The following is a 7,888-nucleotide window of genomic DNA, read 5'->3' as shown; positions in this document are numbered from 1 at the left end:
ACCCCGGTCTGTCAACTAATTCCCGGCCTCGGTAGAGCGACTATTCGACCGAGCCGACGCCTGTTGCCGTTTCTGTGCGCCTGCATCGTTTTAATGGTCCCTGGATACGAGAGGGAATTCCTCTGGAAAAGGCGTAAAACAAATTTCGATTCTGCTGTACTCTGGGCGACGAGCTCGTGTGTCGTGTTAAAGGCCAACGATTGCCTACTTAGCAATTAAGAAAATGGAAAATAACGACTTTACTTGAACGTAACGACAGCTATGCTATAGCTGGCCACTGGGCACTTTGAACGTTATTGGATGGTAGGATGCTATGTAAGATGCCAAGCTTATTAGAGAAAGTAGATGCCCGTGCATCTAAGCGTTACGTCTGGACATGCTGTTGTATACGGTGGATACGAGAATCATCGGCGTGTAACTTTATTTTCCAATGAAATCTTCTTGTCAGTTTCTATACACTGCAGTTTCGCAGCGTCGCATTCTTGTAGTCACGTGGAAGTACAGAATGTATTTCTACATCATTTATCATGCAATCTATATTTAATACTAATTAACCCAGTGCAAGTATGTGAAGTTTCGTGTGATTTGAAAAATAATCGTCCTCCGATTGAACCAAAGATCATTGTTATTCACTGGGCGAGTACTAAGGCATTAGAGTACTGGTGCCTTGATGACGAAAAACAGATGTCCATGCGCCTTAGAATACAATTGAAATTCCAAAAAGTTTTATTATAACGCACATATAAATACAATAGCGTTCAAATACTGTTCGTATCCACTGTTGATTATAAAAAGATTCTCGAAACACTCGTGTGACGAAAGACGACGAAAGGAACAAGGTAGGTGGAATTTCCTATCTCGAAAGACACGTTTAGACCGAAGAACACTTCTGTCAGTTTTATTATATCTATCGATCATGAACTAACACTTTCTGCAAATGTTTTCCGATCTCTTGAAATAAAAAATATGTTTGCCAACTCACTGAAAACAGACAAACACATTTCCACGGTATAACATTTTCGTGAGCATATGAAGATAATAGAATGATACGAAATTTGATATAATTGGGCCTGTTTAATCAGTATGTAAATACAATAATAAATTTAAACCATGTTACGATATTTTTGTATCTCACTATAGATTTCAAGGCAAAAGACGACTGAAAGTCAAAGATGGGCTTGAGAACTATAACGTATCCAGAACACGGACGTTTATGCATTTATGCGAAATTTGAAAGTGCAAAAGCCCGTAGAACATATTACATAATGTACACAATATATAAAATATCCAAAGTATAGTACTTTTACTCGCACATATCTGCCAGACAAATCTCCGTCTAGGTCCCATCTTTTTAATTGTACTCATGAAAGTATGAATTTGCACATCATAATCACTACAAATTATAAAAGATTACAATATATCTGAAATATATCTGAACCTTTGATCGTTTTCTCTTTCTGCAGATACAAAAATATCTTTTTCTGATTTTCCCTTCTAACCTCCTAAACGACAATTTCCTCTCTATCTTTCTTTATATTTTACGCTGTTTTTTCCAAAGTACAAACATACCTTACCACCCAACTGTAGATACAAAATGTTATGTCACTCGTAACTACATAAATGGAAAGTGTCCAGACACCAGAAAAACACATAACCGAGGGGTCATACGAACAAGCGACTCCCCTTATTCTACTTGTGTTCTCTTCTTCTTGTCTTGTCTTCTTCTTCCTTTTTTTTCCAAGACCAAGGATCGTATTAATCGACGTTTCTTCAATCGCGTTCAAGTACTCTGTAAACGAAAATTGCAATTTTAGCACTTACTTCTGTACACAACGACGCTTTCCCTTAATCTCGATCGGGTTGATCAAGCGTAATCAATGCGCGAATTCGTTCGTCGAACTACCCGATGGAAGCGAGCCGTTCGAACGATGTCCTCGGGTTATTGGATGATGCTCTATGGTCATCGATTTCATCTTGACATCGGGGGATCTTGGGTGAAATGGAGGTGTTCTAGCGAACGATTATCCATCATTAAGTGTATTTACACTTGAGAATTTTAGCACGATACGATCATGATCGTGCTACGATAGAATTAGAGTGTTATTCGATTAAAAAACATTGCGAACAAATATACCAGCACTCGGACTTGGACGTTATTCGAATTGACTCGAATGAATATTTCGTCGCCGTAGTTCGTGACTACTCCATCTGCATTGGTTCGTAAACTGATCGCGATGTGAATTAAAAATTTATGAACTTTGATATTATTGTATGGAGTTGGAATGAAAAAAGAATTTTCATGATATTATGATTTTACATTCTTCATGCCAAAGAGACATATGCGAGTTGGTTAATTGAAATATTTAATTTTTTTAATAATATTTTATATTTAAATAATAAATTATTGAGTAATTAGTTTTTTTGAACAGTGGAGTTAGAGAAGTTAAGAACTAAGGCGACAATCTATCTGAGATAATTGTGCGAATAAATTCATGTTAGTTTAATATGTTATCTGGGCAATGATCATTCGTTACTGGTAACAAATTATTTTCTATATTTATTCGAATAATTGTTCGTAGAATCATTCGAATAATAATACGAATAATTGTTCTTTTCATTTAATTTTGTACAAGTACACACTAAACCGGTGCAATTTATAGTATTAATTTACCAAATGATTATTTTACCAAGAAACGGGAACTTTCTACTGTGGCATTTGTAAAAAGTTAATTAAAAAAGGCAATATTACAACAATTGGCTAACGAAGCTCGAATATGTATTTCACTTTCAATATCTTGCAATCAAAATTCTCCGTGTAACACAAAAATATTTATGCATAATATATAATTTTATCCGAATAAATTTTTATCTGAATAAATTATTCGATGAAATTTTTGTTAAGGTTAATTCGTACACGAATAATTCCTCATTCGAATAAATCCTTGTTCGGACAAACACTTATTCGATCGAATTCGATTTATTCGTCAGTGTATAAAATTTTATTCGAACATGTTCAACATTTCGAGATAACAAATTCACGCTGGTAGAACGATTTCGACTCGTTCGTTCAACTAATACGAGTAAGTCGTCCAGCCTGAACGAGCCCTTTGTTCTCAACAAAAAGCATTAGCAACGACTAAATTATGCAAAAATGAATTATCGGAGAAACGTTTAAGAGGTTACGCCGTAAACAATAATGTACGTCTGAGCTCCTAGATTACGTTAAATTACTCGAGAGGCCGACTTCGGCGCAATTGAAGTTCCCCCCTGAAATAAAGCCCGATTAAAAATAATAAACGTAATTAGAGTTGTTAGCCGAAAATCGATAAAATGAAAGATTTCGTTGGAAGCATCGACTTTCATTAAAGGGATACAGTTGAACAAAAGCGTGAGGATGAAAATCGAAGCTGAACCCGCCACGAACACGCACGGAAGAATCTGCGGAATTTGCGCACTAGCTTTAACCGAATAACTGAAAATTGCTCAAACACGTACGAAACTGGGCTCAACTCAACGATAAACTCGATAGACTTAACTCAAAGCATGTGTGACGTACATATGCGTGATATTCGTTTGAAAAATTCGATTATCTCTAGAAAACTAGACATTTTGGGAATAAATATTTGAAACAAAAGTTTCACAATTTCGAGGAGGGAAACCAAGTATCCTAGTCGTTTGTGGCCACTTTCAAAGTCATTCGGAGGTCGGCTTCTTGAGAGCTGCCCAATCGGTCAGTCGGTCAAAACCCAGCTCGATATATCTCCCGTGTATAAAAACCTGTGTTCGATTTTTTCAATGGAAGCAGCATGCGTATCGTGCTGGGCATTCCGCATAGAATAACAATATTCGTAGAGTTAGTGTACGGTGTGAACAATCGCTTTAAGCACACAATGAGTATTAAAGATTTTCAAAGCAAATGCAGCAGATCAGTCACATTTTGCCACAAAATTTTGTCAAAAGCACGTATATATTTTTAACGGTTGAAGAATACAAGAAATTTTGAAACTCGCAAATTTGATCTCTAGTAGCCCTAACGTATTATTAATTGATAATTATAAATGGTATTTATTTTAATGAAGTTCTATATTTTTTACGTATTCGGATAACATTTCTTTAAAAATTAACACCACAGCATAGATTTAAATAATTGTACCCCTTGGCAGAATTGTTGGCATTGTCGAAATGACTTTTTATCCAAATAATTGTTGCAACAAAATTTCTATTTTACTTGTAACTAGCTTTTTTATCTTGACTCTTTGCACTCCGAATTTTATTTCAATTTCGTTACCAGCAGCTCCCAACGCTTTTAAGTGTTTCATTTGAAATTTACTTTAACTAAAAATAAGACAATTTAAATACATATAGCAAGAAACAAATTCACTTAAATACCAGTTTTATTCACACTATTGTTGTATTTTGTAATTTTTAAGTGTATGATATATCATGAAGCAATTTCCAGGATGTAATCCTGGTTTTCTTCCGCACGTTTCGCAAAAAAAGATGGACGTGAAAGAATGTCGAGTGGGACGCGACAAAGGAGCTCTTGAGATAAAAACTGATGTCGAGTCACACTCGACATAGGAGTGCAAAGGGTTAATATCGTGGATAATCGTCTTTTTGATTTTAAGACTTTTATGATCTCTGCAATATATATTTACTGAATATATATATTTACTAAATAACTTGTAATCTCTGTATACATTTTAACGTGTATGTAACAGTTAGCTGTAAATGAAGAGTCGCTACAATGAGACACATTTCACAGAGTTGTTTTAAAACGCGTTGAATCTTATTAAACCGTGCTGAGTTGTACCGTGTCGTGTTGTGTTGCATCGCATTGTATTATCTTCCGTTAAATTGTAAAATATACAGCTACTTTAATTTGTCGTTGAATGAACGCTAACGCTAACGATAAAATTCTACATAAATGCCAAGACAAAATAAATTAAGGAGGCTTGCAATAGAAGTATGGTTGAATAAATCTGTGCTCTAACTGTATTCGCGTTATTCCGTGAACTTTATCGAGAGAACGTTGGAACAAAAGGGATCGATCACTCGGCTCATTCTGCTTCGAGGCGAGAATTTCTTCTTCAGCAGTGACAGAGAGTGTCTACACGCTTTGGAAAAACTACAAGATAATGTTGCGTTGATCGATTATTGTCAAAAAGTTAAAATATATCGTTTATGTTGAGGCGTGTTTGATGTTCAGCAGAAAGTAAATAAAGTGAACATTTTTATAGAACTTTAAAACAAAGTTTTATAGAAGTTTAAAACAATATGCACGATGCATCTCTAATATTACGGTATTTATTATAATATTTTATATTTACAATGTGTGCATAGAAAACATCTTTCCTAGAATGAAACTTTACTCGCGCGTAATTTCTTCAACATATTATGTATTTTAATTAGATTGTATTTAATTTGAATAATTTTTAGCGACGAATTACTCGTTTTTAAGGAAAATCTGAATTTTTATTTCATTAACATGCAAGATTTTAAGAACTTCTAATTCTTCCTCTAATTTCGTTGCTTTAACGCGGCTTTTTCAGTTTCCTCGTTCCGAAACAATTTATTCGAAACAATTATAATGAGAAAATTTTAATTACACTTAAGTTTAGAGTTAATTAATATCCAGTCGAAGACGTAATGACGGTGGTAGCATTCAGCCGGAGGCATTGCTCAAATATAGGAGATATTAATCAGAACTTTGGATAATATTTGATTGATTGATGTAATTAACTCGGACGAGGATAATTACTCACATAGCCTACCTCCTTGACGTAGATATCTCGCGTTCTTTTAGAATTCCATGTTCAATGTATTCGGTATTTAATCCCTGTTCGCAAAACTCTTCTTTATTCTACGTCATGTGCACTCAAAGTATGAGAATCGAAAATCATCCGACTACACCTTTCACATATATGTCGATATATCACACGTACATAGGTACTATTGCATTCGGATATTTGCTTATTTTTGACAACACATGTATTTTCATTTATGTATAACATTTGTATATATGTATTTTCACATTCATACAGCTTTTTGCATGTAAAACCCTTTCTGCATGTACACTACATTTACTTACCAGTGCTTGATTTGAGAAATATTTGAAAAACGTGTAATAATAGTATTATTCGTTTAAGCAGTTATTTATTCTTATTTTGTCTTGCACTCACAATCATACACCCTATCGATATATACATTTATTTAAATATCGACCTACTGTTTATCCATCCAACTATAATTATTTAACTCTTATTCTATAACTCTCATCTGTCTATTTAAGTGAATAATCAAAAACAAGAAATCTCGTCAATGGTGAGAAACTAAACACGTTTCTTTCAAATCTGTCTTTTGAAAATGTTGTACCAGAGGTATTGTACTTACAGTATCGTTCAAAATTATCTGAACACTGATTTATTTTTGACGAAACGTATATTAATTAAGAAATTACGAATAAATAAAATTGCAACGATTTTATCCTTCATAAGCAACATAGCTACGTAAAATATCACGACGTATGATCAGGTAGATTCTTAACAACCGATATGTCGAGAGCCGCCACAGATATGCAATAGTACGACCAACGTAATTTTTGTAACTGTCAAATTTTGCTACTCGACATGCTATTTATCACGAGGTTGGAGGACAAACTACAAAACTGGTAGGAGGACTTTCGAAAGTAATGCAATTAAAGCAATTAATGCTAATTAATGCAAATAATAAACGTATTTAGTAGTGTATGCGTTTAATGAATCGCATATTATTTTCTCCACCCATATATTGTACATGTTTGTAGATACATGTAAATCTTATTTTCAACATAGAAAACCATATAATAAATAGTAAAATATATCGTTAATTTTTTTAATTAATTGCTTGAAGTCGCATCAGCAACTATACACTACTACTACGATAGATTACTATTAGCAACTTATTTCAAGTTTTTTAATTTTTCGCAGAGACTGGCCGCGAAGATTGGTTTGAAAAATCATAGCAATCGTTACGTTGAATGGCAGTTTTTTTCAAAGCATCTTTTAGAAAAGGGGTTAATATTGAAGTATGATCTAGCAGCAGAAAATTTATCGCCGTGTAGGATGAAATGATTTACAGTAGCTTTCGTATTTACGTATATCACATAATTCTTCCAAGAAATATGAGTGGGTTGATTTACCAATTTTTACACTTTGGTGAAATATAAATACTGTTACGATCCATCAACCGGACCAATGTCCGAGTATTTATGAACGATGATGTACGGACGATTATGAAATTTCTGTATTTTAATAGCGAAATAGATCTTACAAAGAGCGTATATTCTCCGAAGCATGAGAGTTAAATGATCGCGAAAGCCATCTATTGTCAATGATACGAATTCCGATGTTAATTTATTCGGTGGATATCACGAATAACACTTGTTAGGTCGCCGCTCCAGAAATTTGCGTGACTCTCAAACGATCTGCCTACGAACGCTTGTTTTTACGCGAAACAGGTACACTGCGTGGGCTTGTTGTCCTAGTGACGTTATTAGCATACTAATGTTGAATTTTAGCTGGGTGGCATCAGAAGAATTTGGACCAAGTTCAATCCCCACTTACAGCCACTTTCTTTGACGCTACTGCTACGCATGTTACACGTAGGGCAATATAAAAATAAACAATTATAAAAAACGATATTATTTTACAAATATTCAAAATCTATCGCATTTCGTTTACTGGACTAACTTTACTTTGCGAAATAAGCAAAGGAGATTACCAAAAGATGAAATTTGAGGAACGTGCCAATCGACTAATGTACCGGTCGTATCACGAAAAAATTAATTTATAATATAAAATAATAGAATATCACAATATAGTCGAGTTGTTTCATTATTCGTATCTAT

The sequence above is a fragment of the Bombus bifarius genome, unplaced genomic scaffold (genome assembly GCF_011952205.1).
Source record: "Bombus bifarius isolate JDL3187 unplaced genomic scaffold, Bbif_JDL3187 scf7180000008233, whole genome shotgun sequence".
Taxonomy (NCBI): Eukaryota; Metazoa; Arthropoda; class Insecta; order Hymenoptera; family Apidae; genus Bombus; species Bombus bifarius.
This window is presented reverse-complemented; position numbering follows the sequence as displayed.